General features: G+C 36.8%; 1 long non-coding RNA gene across 1 annotated transcript in view; it reads right to left on the bottom strand.

Annotated features, from left to right (window-relative positions):
* The window catches only part of LOC107315661, a 140,456-nt gene extending 122,931 nt beyond the window's left edge, over positions 1–17,525 (bottom strand). Inside the window, exon 1 of the long non-coding RNA XR_004307837.1 lies at positions 17,463–17,525. This is a non-coding gene — a long non-coding RNA (uncharacterized LOC107315661). The remainder of the gene's footprint in view (positions 1–17,462) is intronic.
* Positions 17,526–17,768: the final 243 nt, after the last annotated feature.

The raw sequence follows: 17,768 nt of genomic DNA, 5'->3' as shown, positions 1-17,768 counted from the left end.
TGTGAGAAAGCAAGAAGATGTAGGTTACTGTCCCAGAAGAAGGAAATCCCCAAAACATCTAAGCCAGTTCCTAAGTACGTTGTCCTTGCAGTGTTGTTCACAATAAGGCAAACTGTTCAGGTTTGGATTTCTGTGTATCTCCACTGATCAATTTAAACACTGTTGACAGTTGAAAAGTAGTGTTTTGCTTGCAGCAAGACCACTTGTCCTTAACCACTCAGGGCTTAACGCAAGTATTCTGAACTGGTTGTTTTCCCACTTCACTGACCAAGAATCCTTTTTATTTTGTCCCCTAAACATTTGCAATACCTTCCTGTAATCAGAAAGTAAGGAATATCACAAAAGAGGAGGAAAATGATACCAACTACTAATCAAAAGGTAAAGCTGGAGCTGTGGGTAAAAATAAAACTTCCTGTTTCATTTTTAAACTTTTTTATATAATTGAAAAAAAAAATCCTTCTTTTTCAGATGAGAAATATCCAATTTACATTGTTGATTCTTAAAACAACAGCACTTGAACTGGCATTTACACTCAAGTGACTCATTGATACTTAGCTACACACTGACATTATCATTTCCAGTGATGTTTTCAAATACTCACAAAAAGGTTCTGTTTGCTTAGATATGAATAGGATGGCAAATATATGAAGATGCATCCAAATCCTAACAAGGATAATTTAATCCTGGAGAGCTCTGAAGAGAGCAAGTCTGGAGGCTGCAAATCCTGGTTGAAGGCAGCAGAATGTATTTTCCCTGTGTGCTAGTAGCTTCCTTCTGCTGGAAGAAACACCATGAACTGCTAAAACAATATCTGAATCTAGTTTTTAGATTTGATTCCACAAACCATCAAGAGTCTTGATCACAGCCTGCACTGACTGGAGCCTGCAAGATACCCCAGAGCCTAGCACATCTCCATTCCCTGCCTGGCAACGATCTGCCCCTTCCAGCTGTGACTGATGGATGTCCTTGCTACGTGCAGTCAGAAAAGAGAAAGGAGTCAGGAGACTCCCACAAGATAAACAGGGACACTCACCAAGTGTGCATTTTCAGAGGTATGCAACTGTGTCTTCAGGAAATTTTTCTTTCTTCTATGCTGACTAGTAAGTGCATGCCAAACCCTCTTCATTTCAGTTGATGTGGTGGTTCTCAACTAAAACATTTTAAGATGGTACAGGTATGTTTGCTGAGCTTCATTTGCTAGCAGCAGAGCTGCCACAAGAAGCCTGAGGACTGCAAGGACAGGAAACAAACGCACCATGACATGCAGGTGAACTACTCACTGTTTTAGTGTCAGTTATATCAGCCACATGTAAATAAATCTGAAGGTCACATCACTAAGCTGTACAAGAGTATATATTTAATAAGCTGTACTAGAGATTATGTCTTGTGTATTAAGAGAGTGTTTTATTAATCCAAAGCAGTAACAGCATTAATTTGGAAAGTCTCTATGCTTCCAAGCGATAATGGTCATTATGTTTCCAATTCAGTCTGCCACATTTTAATTAAATTATCTCATGGTAAATATCCTAAAACCTCCATTATTTGATGGTGTTTCATTTTTAGCTTTCAGCTTCTCAGACTCACTCATGAAAGACTGAAAGGTAAGCTTGGAAAACAGTGCCATCTAATGCTAAAGAGTTGAAAAATTGGAGGTTGAAACATTACAAGTTATTACAGTAAAGTCTACATCATTTTTCCACAAAATACCACAATATAAGGAAACAGCTTAAATAAAGTTTAAAATACATCTGTCAAACGACATAGACTTGGAAAATCACATTACTAGTTCAAAAAATATTTTCTAGAGATAAAAACATCTAGTTTCCATGACCAAGAAATGCTTGTATTTGAACAGCAAATTCCCATGCTACTAGGATACCTTCATGCTGTTAGAGAGCACTAGGGAAGAACATCAAGATCTTTTCCCAGTCAGACATTTTCCTAACCAGTAAATAAAAGATGACAATTAAGACAACTTCCAAATCACCAGACTGAATGGTTCTAAAGAAGATGTAAAATAATGTTCCCATATACCGCTATTTACAAAGAAGACAATTTACAATAATAGCATGAAGATAATTTCACAGTGATTCTCGGTCAGGTTTTCAGAGTATGTGCTTCAAGTGTTCTTTTGCCATGAAATGAGCAGAACGAGCAAGATCCTAGCCAGAATGGAACAGAAAAAACATGTGCTTGCTAGGAGAACTCTGAACATCTATCAGCCTCACACTCTCTGAAGTGCTTTTTTCTCTTAATAGCCTCTTGAAATTTCTTCTTACAAAGCAATGATGTATGGACAGTTTGTTTTCCACCATCTATAGAATGATTTATGTATTATGAACTCATATATAAATCTTATACTAAATGAAGGTATATATGGATCTCCAGCAAGTGATGCGCTTCTCTCACTGCCAACCCTTCAACAAAGGGTTGATTATGGGTCAACCCCTTCTGGTCACACACGTTCACTACATGCACCTCTGATCTCCCCTTGGTTGGCTCAGCCTTCCCCCCCAGGTGCTCAATCACTAGTTCAGGCTGTGACTTTGCATTTCTGCTACAAGAGGAGGAGCTTTCATCCAAGTATTTCACATGCTAAATCCAGCTGAAAGTATTACAGAAATTCAGTGAATTGGATTAATGTAATTAAATTAACTTGGTAAAGTATTAATAAAGTATTAATTCAAATTACATGGACAATGAAACACTTGTATGAAATTTCAGCAATTGAACTTTTATCTCATTCCATTTCAGACAGTGAAAAACAACTAGCAAAAAAACAAGCACTTCATAAATATGCTTTGCCATCAAAACAAAATAAGTGTGAGAAAGAAACAAAAAGCAGACGTGGTTAAATAGTAGCAAAAAAAAAAAGTGCAAAGATGTTCTTCAGAAAGCTGTTGGTTTCACAACAGAAAATAGGAAGGATTGTTAAGTTCTGGAAGGCTACATAAAGGCCTACACAAGACAAAGGACAAAAAAAAAAAACAAAACACTTCTAGGAACAACTTGCAAGACTCATAAAAACTAATAATATATCTCTTTCTGATATATCAAGAACTGATTACCTGTCTGTCGATATGTAGAAGCCATTACTCTTCAATTTATAAAGGGAATGCTCAGAGAAGATTATTGCACAAAAAGACCTAATTTATTTATTATTTATTTTACACAATAGAGCAACTTCTGGTAAAATTCGCTAACTGAATCTTCTAAAAATAAGTTGTGTATCAGGAGATTTTTCACTAGTGTAGATGGATGATACTATAATTAGAAAAACCAACAAAAAAAACTACATACACTAAGCAAGTCAACACAGGTGACACATTCATCCATCAGAAATCAACAGTGAAAGTGCTGAGCAGTTACCTGTGTTGTGTAACCTCTTGCTTAGAAGTGTCTGACCACAAAGAGTCTAAAAAAGGTCACACAGCTGATATAATTTTTGAAGAACAAGTTTCTGGAAATGGAAGAACATAATATCTGCTATCAGTAATCAAGTGGTAGAAAGTGATATGATCTGTAAGTAGTAGAAAATATAATAAAGGTAATTTGTGAATAAATATGCATATGATATACAGGGAAAGGGTCAGCATGGCCATTATAAAGGGAAGTCACTCCTTAAATAACATACAGGATTTCTCTGTCTTCTTCACGTGATGTTACAAGAAAATAAGCAGCCACGGAAGAAGGGAAAACCAGAAGTGTTTACACAGCTAAAAAATGCCTGTTTGATGGATAAAGAAATGTCAATCTTTGACTTGGCAGAACGCACCCAGTTTTTACCTTGAAAGATAATGAAATGATCACAGGACAGGGAACTTCAGCAAATAATGTTACCACAGTGAACTTCTCCACAGAAGAGAGGAAAGAAGGAAACCTTTCATTTCTCTTAAGTATTCTTTGTTGGAATGACTATAATTAATAATAATAAAAAAATTAATAATGGTATTAATCAAAGTCTGATTATTATCCAAACAGAAAATAACACTAGACATAATGTCTGGTTTAGTTCATGTGCAATATTACCTGAGATGAAATGTTTTTAATAAGTCTGCAGCAAAGGCAGCTTTATAGTGCTCACTGCCGGCACAACATGGTCTTAACTATACATACTCCACAATGTAAAATGTACATAAAGTTCTCTTTAGCAGAAAATGTTCACATATCTGCCCTTCTCTACATAAAACAAAGACTAGCATATATATTCTAGGAGACAATTTAAACTCCAGAAATTAGGAAGAAGGGGTAAGGTGGAAAAGAATGGAATTTCAGCCTCTGCTCTGTTGTTTTCCCACTTAAAGAGAATAAAACCCTTGAATTTTACTGCAGTGTAATTTTATTTCAAGAGAATTTCTCACTCTGGTAAATATTCAAATAAAAAGTGCTCTGCATAAGTGTAATTCATATCACTCTCTACAGTCAAAAGCAAGACTGCTCATCAGAACACACAGCTCTGTAAATTACTTGAGCACCACAATTCAGCTCTAACAATGTCATGTGACGTGGTCACTTCAGGATATTCATTCACTTGTACTGAATGAGGCCTTTGCTGAACCATTTGAGAGTCTCCTCTGAGAGATCACGATGCTTGTTTCGGCCAGAGATGACTGTCCCACACCAGCTCCAGATTCAGAGTAAATTTTTGTTTTTATGTGCATCACATTATCATCCCTGTTGGCTTTTAAGCATCAAAAAGATGCTTTACGTTTTTATAAGAGAAACTCCCCAACTATACTGCTAATACCATTAGCGTGACAAAGTAAGATCAAATTCAGATTAAAAGTGAGAGGCAGAAGAGATTAGGATCATTACCCCAATCTCCCACTGCCCCTCAGCAGTAACTCATGTAGTCCCAAAGACAGTTCTCCTCCAGTTTCAATGGATAGGATGCAGATGTTAGACTCGCACACCTGGTCCCAGAGCAGAGAAGCTGAAGCAGCGTCTGCAGCTGAGAAATGTGCACCTTTCCTCAATACCACAGAGCTACAGATCTGCCTCATCAGCCTCACATCAGCCTCCATGAGTGCAGATGAAGGGATTTGGCTAGGCATCCTCCACCCCTTTATGTCACAGCAGTCCCTATCTCTGACTATTTCTCAAAGCCATCACATTCATTTTGACAATTACATGAACAAAAGCAGCACTAAAATCCTTCATGAGTCACATTTTACTTCACAGTGAATGTGCTCATCCTGCTTGCAAGCAGGTAGGTCTGAGCAGCCAGCTGAGGCACAAATACTGACACACCCCAAACCAGGGAGCATTGAAGAGATTCTTTTTTATTTAACGTGTCAAAATTATGTTATTAAACAAGGGTAACACACGACTGACTTCTAAATGCGTAAGTACATTGTTCATCACTATCTGATGCTATTATTAGCAAAAGCTCAAAAATAGTTACTGTCAGTTAGTCACAGAGAAGCTAACCACACAGAAATTGACGTCTTACTGATTTCATGCCCACAGTACACTGCTTTCTCAGAGGCTAGTTCTATTTTCAGTCTTGACAAGATTACTTTGTCCTAAAGAACTGTAATGAAAAGCAGTTCTTATACTGTTTATTTGTGATCAGAAGCAGTAAGAGAACAGTGCAGCTGAAACAAAACCACACCTTTTACTTTCAGTCTACACAGAAAAGTACTTATGACTATGTAGTACATCAAACATCTAAGGAGGAGAAACAAAAAGCAGTAAGAATAGACAGATGACAGTATACAACCCAGGGATAACAGTGCCTGCTATTTTACTGCAGAAAAACCGGCTCCATATCATCTTTTTCTCTTTCATTTCAAGTGAACCGAACAGAGAATAATACATTGCAGAAATGCACAGGGACTCACAGAAAGCCCCATAACAGACACTAATGCTAAGCTAACACCGAATTGCTTTACTTTTTCATTTTAATTACAACCACTAATCCAGAATCCTGTTATCCAGGCTGTACTCTGAGTGTTTACCATCTCTCCTGTTCTAAGCTCACCACTTTCTTATGGGTGTTTTGCCCTTCTCTGTAAGAAATTTCTAGTGCATTTAATAAGCCTCATATCCTCAATCAAGACAGTCATCACTTTATGCACATTTTCACAGCAAATGATTTCTAGAATCAACATGTGATCTTAATATAACTACAGAGCAGAAAATAAAATGTAAGAAAATAAAATGTATTCTTGGTAGTTTTACAGACTGCAGAAGCAATCAGGTTACAACAGTGATGATTCAGTTCCAGTCAAAAGCAGTAAATTCAGCTTTGTGGTAACAGTGAAAAGTTTAAATCGGTCTCAAACTTTTCATGCTTTCAGTCGCACATTTGTGTCTCAGAATTTAAGGCTTGATAGGCGTCACACAGAAATACAGTCCGCCTTATGTGATCATCCTTCTCATTAAAAGATTAGTTAGAATCCATATATGGGACTTGAACTGTGAATTAGACTTGTTTCATGACAGCAGATCAATAAGTAACTTTAAATAAAACTTTGGATTTTATATTAATGCTCTTTCCACCACAATCCCAAGAGAATATACCACTCATTTTGGGCATGACAACTACCAGCATCAGTTCCTTTTTCTAAAGAAGCACTTATTTCTCCAATGCATTGCAATCAAAATTCATCAGACAGACTGTTAGCTATTTGAAGATAAGAACTGCACTCAGCCACAGTTTTATCTTGTCATCCTTCTTTCAGAGTTTTTCTGTTTTTTAGATTCCTTATAGATCTCCATGCTCTAGCAGAGCTTCTTACATCTCTTTACTGAATGAAAAGACCATTCACAGTTACTGTTCTCCACCACTGTCATCTACAGAATAAACTCACCACAGCACAATTCTTTCCTACTTTTGAACTGACACAGGGTATCACAGAATCATAGAACGTCCTGCATTGGAAGGAATCTCAAGGACCATCAAGCTCCAACCCCCCTGCCTCATGCAGGGCTGCCAACCTCCACATTTAATACTAGACCAGGCTGTTCACAGCCCCATCCATTCTGACCTTGAACACCTCCAGGAACAGGGCATTCACAACCTCTTTAGGCAACACAGGATACTGCTATCATTCTCCAGGCACATACACAAGTTTATGTGAACTTTCACAAGCAAGGGAAGATAACTAACAAACTAACAGAAAAAACATTTCACCAGCCTTCTATTTCATCACAGTAAGAACAAACTTCTACTCAGTTTAATTGTCCAGTTCCGCAGACTGGGGTGCCATCCTTGCCATTTTCAAGGCACGTCTTACAAGAAACCATTATTTATTCAACAGAACCTCACATTCAGGTGAGTCTCAGAAACAATGGGTTAAGCTACCCCGTAGAAGCACAGCAAGGAGATGGGGGTGACAAGCAGCAGGTAACAACACTGAAACATTCTTTCAGTTAGAACAGCTGGCAATAAAACATACCTTAGATCTATCCTTGTGCTACTAGAGTTTCATAAGTGCAGCTGGTTCCACTGTTTCAGGAACTCCAGTGAGAAGAGGCAAAAATGAATCTACATTTCTGGCTAATACAGCTGGCACATTCTTGGCATCTAAAGTCCTCTTAAACAATGAGCTTACATACCTGCTTTTGGGATGCAGGAATGTGGGGGACTGCAGCTTATGGTGGACAATCTAGAGTTAAATGCAGACTGGAAATACTGCCTTATTCCTTATTAATTTTCTCCTCAATTCCCCTTACCTAGACATTCAAATCTGAAATAATAAAACATCAGACACTTTTTGGAATATGAGAAGTCAAGCTTAATTTTACAGCCAGCTCATAGATACTGATGGGACTGTGACAACTGGGAAAGAAAGACCCTTACATAACACTAGCTTGAGACACATTATTCTCTTCATTTCAATAATATCACCACCTAGAATGATTTACTGAACCTCCCGATCTTCCAAAACACTGTTATCCTTAGGCTAAAAATCACATTTGTTGTCTCTTCTGCTTTTGCTGCATACAACCCCACACAGCTAAGCTAGCTAATTAAGGTTAAGGATACGTAACAAAGTCAAACCCTGCTGTTACTCTGGAAATACCCACTACAGAAGTAATTTCCTATATTTCTTTAAAAGATACAGCCTGTTTTACTTCAGAAACATAAAGAGCCACAGTGTCAAACAGATATGAAGAATTAGATCTGAAAATGATGTCAGGAAATTTTTACTGGGTCAATGTGGTGCTCAATAGATGAGCATGGCTCAAAAAATGTTTCATCAATGGAACCACTAAAAATAACACAGATTCGTTCAGCATCCTTGAATGGGATTCAAGCAACCCCGTTGCAGAAGATTTTTAGTTTTACTGAAGGACTGCTAACCAATTGCATGGCTGGTTTGTAAAGTGATTTTAACAGCACAGCACCAAAAATTTTACCATTTGTGCAGTATGTCTTAGCAAAGATGTGGAAGAGGAAAGGCAGGCAAAGAGTCTTCTGTAGTATTTCTTTCACTTGACCAACTGCTACACCTGCCAAAGTCCCTTCTTCATAGGAGATATAAAAAGTATGTTTAAATATGAATTTAGAAGAAGAGTATAAATATGAGTTTAGATCAGAGATTACATATGTCTCAAGTAGACCATCTTTTAAAGAAAGGGAGATTTTTTTAAAAACCTAGCAGGAGTATTACTTAGAAACTTGGAAAATTTAAGTCTGATAACATATAATATTTCTTAAAAAGAAAAATAAAACTAAAACCTGAGCCAATTCAGATATAGCAAACAACCAGCTTACCTTAGTCAATACAAAATGTAAGAAGAAAAATTTGTTCTTGATACTGAACATGTTACTTTCCTTTTGTCCTGGGAAATTCAGTATAAGCAAAACCCTTTCAAAATTCTGCATAAATACTGTCCTTGCAAATCATCGTGGCTACAGCTAATACGCACCCAATTCTAATTTGGCAAAAATGGAATTTACATTTTCATCTACTTCACAAAGAGAAATGTACCAGTATCTTATTTTACCACTACAACATTGATGGTTAGTGAGTTGTACCTCAAAGGATATACTGTGTCTCCAATTCTTCCTTTTTCTTCTCATCTACATAAACTGTAAGCAACCTATGGCACTTTGAAACAAATTAATATCATTTTACAAAGGAATCAGTGAGTTTGATAGACTGAGAAATCCACACACTGAATGTTAGTATCCGCTAGTTTATTTGAGGATACCTTAACAAAGCAAATTAAGGTATAGGCGGATTTTTATTCCATTCTGTAACAACGAGGAAGGCTCCTCTTAAAACAGTTTGGATGCAATAGATATCTATCAATACCTTTTTATTCAGTCTTCTACTGCTTTAATGATATTGCAGAGTCAGATGAAGTTAATGGCATTAACCAATTTAGGCAGCAAATTAATTAAGACTCCTCAGTCTTGCAAACCAAAGAAAACCTTTGTGGAAGCTGAGCTGCTGCATCTCTCTGCCAAGGTGCACTGCTCTCCAGTGTGTGCTTCTCCTTGAGTGCAATGGTATAGAGAGACATGCAACATGGCAGCCACAGTTCTGTAGTGTCTCCTCTGGCTACACACCACAATATGATGTGAAGCATCACTGCCTCTGTGTAAATATAAATCCACCAATCTGGACACCATGACACACAGAACAAATGCTATATGCATACTGCTTTTGGCTGATTTATATTTTTGTATATTTTAGCAAGAGAAAGTTGAGCTCTTCAGAGAGACAACAGAACGGCAGAGTGAATTCAGAAAGTCAAAACGAGTAGAAATCTTACAAGACTGAGAAGCTGCACCATCTGATCAGTCTCCATAATGACAGCTTTTAACAGAGACATTTCCAATGAATTTTCAAGTCTAACTTTCATTACCAAATCCTTACAATCCAGGATGATCTGCAATAAGGTGAGTTCTCACTTCAACCTCCACTTTTTTTCCCTGGTGGGCACTGCAATGAAATATATTCTGATTGCCCTAGTAATAAGGTACATATTTGACTTCAAACTATAACAGGCAATACTTTTTTTGCTGTTGTTACTTTTAGTAACACAAATCAGGCCAGCTGGAAATGTTATTTCTACCCTGGAGTGTCTTGTGCTACATTTTAAATTGTAAAAGGAAATAAGTAATTCTAGCCTTTATGATAACACAATTCATAGTGACTTCTCCTGGTATTATATGTCTGGGAATTGCTGAACATTGCAGACTAACGTAAACTTCTATGAGCATCTTGAGGAAAACATGCATTTAAAAGTTTATTTAGGCAAGGTAGAAGATTACTTCGAGAAAAAGATATTAGCATATGCTAAGGAGAATAGAGTCAGATCTCCACCTTGGCTTTGTTTTTCTCAGGTTTACATGAGGCTAACTGTAAAATGCCAAATTTCAAATGAATGCACTTTTAATCTTTGTATTCCTATCAGGTTCAACACACTGGAATACATGCCACATCAAAGTGAATGCAGACATTCTTTCATTCCCATGGGTTCCATTTGGTAGGTCCTTATCAACACGCCTCTTAGTGCTGTTAGAAAATACTTATGAGAAAATTCACCTTATTGTTCCATTCTCCAAAATTTCTTAACCTGAGCTTCCTGAACTAGTTACACGATCAAGTTGGAAAGAAATGAATTAGAGAAAATATCTTGGTCACAGTGCTTAAATGTATCTGGTGAGCAATTTCCCAGCACTGAACAGATTAATCATGAACAAGTGTACCACCACAGTGCTCAAAGTACTGGAAATACCACTGCAGCATGATATAGAACTTCTGCAGGAGCATTTTCAGTTGGGTCTGTTACACCACACCATCCACAAGCATACTGGAGATTTCACTGTTCCACACTCCAACAAAATGCTTACGAATACAAAACCTCAAGTTTTCATACATCAGAAACACAAGTAGTTTCACACCTTGAACATTCTCCATTCCAAAATCCCACTTCTTCATGTGTGAAAACTGCATTTAACTTAGCCCAGAACACAGCTTACATGCTGTTGCCCCAGGATTTGAGCACAAAGAGGGAGAAAATTAACAGAATTTTTCCAGAACTTTCAGGAATTTATCAGTGAAAGTGATGAATGGTAATTTACAAATAAGTGTGTTGTGGGTGTCTAACTCTTACAACAGTATCAAATTCATTGGTAAGAGTTTCTGTATATTACACACAAACTTTACTTAGCCTGAATCTGAACTTCTATCAGGAAGTTGCAATCTGGCAAACATATATTTCAGAATAACTAACTGCTCAATAAGTAAAGACAGTTCTTCCTGAGCAACAAGACTGACAGCTTGAAAGACAACTTCAACTACTATTTATTAAAAAATTATAAATAAAGTTCAATAATATTCAGCCTGGGGAAAAAAAAACAAACCTTCAAGTGAAAAGGAGTATGTGTTACAAGGACTTTTATGTCTTCATTCAATATTAGTTTGTTTTAGTTACTGTAATAGATGCTATAAATGTAGGATAAGCAACTAAATCTGACAAGCCTGAAGGAATACTGCATTATTCTTGTATTTCACACAATGATTTTTCATTCAGAATAGACTCTGTAACACCAGTAGTCTCATTCCAATTTAAGTGAGAACTCTTCTCTCACCTCCACACTTTCTGTTTGCAGGAGTTACCAAACGTAGTTCACTTCCACACAGATCTGGAAATAACCACCCCGCCACTCTGATATAGTCGAGTTTCTAAAGGAGACAAATTTCCTTCCTGTCATTACACTTCAAAAACATTCTGTAAATGGTATCACAGAAGGGAATATTCCACAGGTAGAAAGAGTTCAGTTCAAATGTTTTTTTGACAATACATTACATTTCTAACAGGTTCTAATACTCTTTTAATCCTACCATAAAGACAGTTAAGTTAAAAAGCATAATTTGAATAAACATCCTAAAAGAAATGAAATTTATCTTTAGTTGCATCTCATAATAGAAGTTACACAAATTTCCCTTTTTCCATTAACTCTTCTATTCCTCACTTATATTTTCCAAAAATTGTAAATAATGTGATGGCAGCACAGACAGACTGTTAGAAATCTCTCTACCAACTCAGCTTGCAGGAAGCAACTGAGTAAGAGTTCATCTTGTAGGAACTGGCATCCAGGGCATATGAAGGAATTGCATCAATAAGCTTTCTTCACACAAAAAGCACAGTCCTAGTAGTTCTGCAGAAATGGTAGGGAACTGGTGTGTAATAAACTATGTCCTCCAATGGATACGAAAGAGCAGTGGAACACTGCACTGTAGAATCTTAAACGTATCCCTGTATTCAGTTTGAACATTATAACTTCAAACATTAATTACTTAGAAGCCAGACTTTCAACTTTGTATGATCCTGTCTCCACAGAAATATGAATCACTGCCCTCTTACAAGAGTTAAGCTGACTGCTTGACTGAAAACGACATTATTTTTCTTAAAACCTCCCTCCTCATCCAAACATACTATTCGAGTTTGCTGCTACTAAGTCCACTTCTAAGAAAACCATGTCTTCATCCACAGAATAAATCATTACTTCAAGATAGAGACAATATCTTTTACTTCACATAAAGTTTGGAATAAGCAATTATTAGGTTTTGTATACGAACACTTTTGCAAGATTTTAAGCATCAATGGCAACATCTGAGTAAAGAACAAAAGCACTAGGTATGCTCTGTCACTGTTCAAAGAGAAGTGGAAAAAGAGCCTAAACACTAAGGTGCTTGTAGTTTTTACACAAAGAATAGAGGTTAAAATACCACACAGCAGGCAGACAAGGTAGGGGATCTATATTTGTGTTCTTTAAAAAAAAAAAAAAAAAAAAAGTATATCATACAAATTGTGATAATTAATTGCTTCTTAACAACTCTCTGAAAAAGTCCCTATTTTGAAAGAGCACCACAAATTTTAATAGCTCTCACTGAGCAGAAGCCTAAACTTGTAAATTCCAAAAACTTTACTCCCACGTGTTTAACAGCCACATTCCTGTCAGATATTGGATAACGAACAAGCTGACAGATTAGTTTAGGAGAATAATTCTATGCAGTGCATTAGGCGGGGAAGAAGCAAACATCTCTGTGTGGGAGGTGGACAAGCTCAAATTATTACTGTGACAAATATGATATGCAAGGCTAAGATTTAAAGAAAAGGAGATGGCAGAAAGGATGGTGCAAACCCGGTCAGCAGAAGCTTGGAAACAGTAACCTCTCATCACTTTGTTCTGTCTCTCTGTAGTTGAATTTCTTAATTTATTCTAACCCGACACTTTTGCAACTTCAGTCTTCGAGAAGCAATCAAGTCTATGGCTCAGGATGGGGATCAAACTGATTGTTAGAGCTAAATGGTGGTTTGTCAGACTGCCAGAATGACTCCTTAAAAGACATATATTATTACAATTTTAGCAAGTCCATTAATGTCACAGTTTAAAGCAAGTACAACGGGCATTAATTTTCCTGTGTCATTCTAGCGATACGCACTCCCAGGATAAGCGATAAGCTACCAATGCAACTGCTTTATTTTACTTTTTTCCATCTTACAAATCTTCCTCCCACAGATACACACAAATTGCGCTGGTTCTCCATGTTTTGCAGTAATACACAGTATCCTCATCTGAGATTAGGGCCCCAGCGTGCTGCACGTGAACAGCATGATACAATCCTTGCTTCAAGCAGCTCACAGGTTAAGGAGCCTAGAGAAGCATCTGATAAGAGAAATAATGGAGAAAGCTGGTGATTAAGTTACTTGCCCAAGGTCACAGAGCAGGCTAGGAACAGAGGCTCCTCTCCCCTTCCTGATCAGCCGCATGTCCTCTCACCTTTGGCTGAACTTTTATCTCTATCTCTTCTCAGTCAGTTCTGAATAATTCATGGAAATGAATTATTAGCCCTAAGGTGAAAATTGCTGTTCACATGTAATAGCCTTAAGCAGATAAGAAAACTTATGGTATCATACTAAAAATACTAAGAAGCATGCAAGATGAAAACCAAAACTCATATAGTACTGTGTTTTCTTTCTCCAAATACAACTGGAATATTCTTAAGTTTTAATGACAAAGGTGTAATTTATTTTGTCTCTCTTGCTCATTGCATGCTCTATGCATTTTTGTAATTCATAACACAAGATGAGAATAAATTCTGTTTTCAGATTAGCTGTAACATCTCCTTTGTCCCAAAAGTATTTTGAATCTGTAGATTTTGCTGCAAACAAGTAGAAGATGTATTGGCATAGCAGAGAATTGTGAATTCACACTGCTAACCGATGAATTTAGCATTTCTTCAGCACTTCCACATACAAGACCAGACTACTCATCAAAAATTTTTGAAGACTGAAAGATTCTAAATGAACAAGTGATTTGCACTGCATAAAAAAAAAAAAAAAAAAAAAAGAAAGAAGAAAAAGAAAAAGAAAAAAGAAAAAAAACTGTTGTCTTGACACAAATTAGCCTAAATTACTGCACTGAATAAAGTCCAGTGACCTGATTTCTGGAAGCAATTGATACTGCTGCTATTGACCCAAACCACATTCATAAATTGACATTTTTAGCTAAAGTTGTCTGCTGCTCAATTGCCTTAAATCAGTTAGTCAAAGAGTGCTCTCTGGCTACCTCCTATTAATTACATTATAACATCCAGCTGTAAATAACGTGCTTTAAGCCCTTAATAGGAACAACGAACACTCTCAACTTCCAGTGTGAAATCTGTGCTTTTCTTAGTTAAAGGGATACAGTACATATACTGCATAGGACACTGCTATAAGCTTTTAAACCCATCCATTAAGAAAGGAGACTGCAATAATTGCTACAGAAATTAGAAAGGTACATAAAGTATAGCAAACAAATCAGTATCAAGAGGAAATTTCTTTCAGTAGTTCAAATTGCTGGTGCACATCTCTCACAGTTGAACTAAAGAGAAAAGTTGCCTCTTCAACCTAGTCATCAGTGGCCAGCATTCAGCTCCCCTCAAAGGCAGTACATACGGTCTGAATAAAGCAGGTAATATGCAACTAACCTTTGTTTAGCTCTTTGCACATAAATTACAGGACCTAAGTACTCTTTGGTACCTCTTGGAGTATACCATTTCAAGCATTTTCCAGTAGCATACTATACATCATAACATTTGGATGCAGCAGAAAATTACAGACTAGTAAAGAACAGATAAACAGCTACAGAAAGCGCGTAAAAGAGCTCCAACTGAACCTAAAATGAAGGGAGCGTACTGTACATCAGGGACACCTCTCAGTGACAATTTTGAATGTGGAGGGCTCTTCGCAATTCCCTAACCTAGCTAAGACTCATCCATCAACTTTAGGACTCCAGAAGCGATGAAAGAACAGACAAACAAAATATAGCACAAGGGTGCCCTGTTTAGTACAGCAGATGAGACAGCACAACTCAATCAGTCTCTTATTAAGTATTGTGAGCTGGACATTAAACTCATTACTTCCCGTGTCTAAATTCTAATTACTCTTCCCAAGTGATCTTACTTGCAACAAAGTCACTGTCTAAAAGCAAAAAGAAACACAAAACCAAACAGGGCCACTAAATCACAGTCTTTAAAGGTGAATGGTGACTTCACTGGGCAACATGTTCTAAGCTTGCTTCCATCTGCATGCTGAGATAAACACAAGGGCTTCTAGAGATCCTTTACATCTTTCCACTGTTCTACCTCAGCTGTGAAAAACCTACCCTGCCCTCATGAAGGATCACATAAATCTTTTCTTGAACAGAAAAGAAATGGGAAAGGATTTTAAAGGCAGAAAGGTTGCATGGCTTAATCAGGTTTAAATAGAATGAATTTTAGAATAAGAAATAGAAAGAGTTTTGTAATTAGAAAAAAAAAAAACAATCTATATCAGTAGGAAAAATCCTGCTACCTCTTCTGGAATACTTCAGAAAGCGGTAGAAACTCTCCCCAGCAAACACATATCTCACCAAGATGCTAGTATTAAAAGCACTGAAGAGAAGACAATCTTACACTGGAGGGAGCAGAGAAATATTAAGTTAATTAATGCTAATACATACTGCAGTTTTGGAGTTTAAAAAAGTCCACAAAGAGTTAATTACTGAATCTTACTCTAAAAGCCCCTCACATACTACGATTTCCACCTAATTCAAAATGTTTTTATTTTTGCAATAGTTTTCCTTGCTTCTTTGTCTCACTGTCTTCTGAAATCCAATCACAGAGCAGTAAGTCCACAGTAATTACAAAGACAGGCTGAAACATGGGCTAGCAATAATATCAAAATGTAGAATCATATTAAAATAATACAATTATTTCAGCTGTATAAAACTATATATAACTGAACTGTTACAACCAGTTTAAGCATCCTCACGTGCCTCATGTTAACACATCAGGAATTAGACAGTAAAGAACAGGTGCTACATGTGGCTTTTAATCTCTAGGCAAATAAAAGTAGGGTAAAAACTTCCCCCTAAGATGCAATTCAGTGTTATGTGCTGCACTGCATCTTCTCCCTCAGCATTTTTAGCACAGTGCTACAATAGGATGTGTGGCAGGATGAACAGGAGCACTTTGCTGCAAGCTATTTTTCAGTCTTCAGTGATGTTTAACAGAAATATCCTAAGTGAAACAGATCCTCTCCAGCCAGAGGGAAAGGAGATATTTCAGAATAGAAGCACTAGCACGAGTAGCCAAACATTTCAGAAAAATTCAAAAAATACATTTCTTCCATGTGTTGCAAAGGGAAAGGAGAAAAAAAAAGCCAAAACACTGAAAAGGGGGGGGGGGGAAATCATCCACAAGAAGCACTGTAGAAATATGACCAAAGTCTACAGCTCCTACTGAAAGCGAGATGTCCACATTGCTTTTCTGGCAAAGTGATATTCATGCAACAACAATGAACATGATTCACTTCCTATTTTAGTTAATGTGAATGTTCAGTAATCTGATATCTAACTTACCTTTTAGGAGTATACTAATGTTTGACTTAGGAGCCTTCAAAACAAAACACTTCCTGAAGGCATATTAAAAAAGCATTCAGACTCTTTCCATTAATTTCATATATAAGAGCCAAGAGAACACAAGACTTTAGTTGCCTAAATATCTTCAAAATCTGCACACTGCTTTAAGTATTCAATTACTTCCTTTCTGCTGGCTTTCAAATTAGTTTTTCATCCAAGAAGTGATTATACTAAAAAAAAAAAAATCACTATAGTTTTGACATATGCTTCATGTGAAAAGTTATGTTTTGATACCATAGGTATACATAAAATAATTTCTTACTTGTTTCATGACACATAGGTCTCAAACAGACTTTTCTCTACGGGGAAAAAAAAAAAAACCACAGAAACTATTCCTAAGTTTTGATTTGAATTCATTCAGTGCTACAAACAAGGATTAATTCCAAGGAATGAAGTTTATCCAGTTCAAAGTTCCTGTCAAAGAACTCCATAAAATAGATAAAAGACTCTTGAGTTAGCATTACTATCATTAAACCATGCATCTCTTGTTGCCATAACAAACATTTTGTGTCCAGAGTAACAAAACAGAAAAGATGTCTCTCACCCTCAGAGCTTGTGGCACTTCTGGTCGTAGCCTCCAACTTCTGTGAACACCTTTCTACAACCTGTAAGAAATACAAAGAGCTCAGCTGAGGCAGGAAGAGACATTTTCCACCAATTAGTAAGTACATGCCTATTGCCAATCCTACTCAAAACTAAGTATTCCATTCAAAGCAAAGAAGTACTAGTAGTGTTTAAAAACATTACAGCATCTGACATGAATCAAATGTCCAAAAGAAACAAACAAACAAAAATGATTTGAATCATTCTGAAACCAGACTGAAAGACCATCTCCAGAGAGGGATTTTTT

This window comes from Coturnix japonica, chromosome 6 (genome assembly GCF_001577835.2).
Source record: "Coturnix japonica isolate 7356 chromosome 6, Coturnix japonica 2.1, whole genome shotgun sequence".
Lineage (NCBI taxonomy): Eukaryota > Metazoa > Chordata > Aves > Galliformes > Phasianidae > Coturnix > Coturnix japonica.
This window is presented reverse-complemented; position numbering and strand designations above follow the sequence as displayed.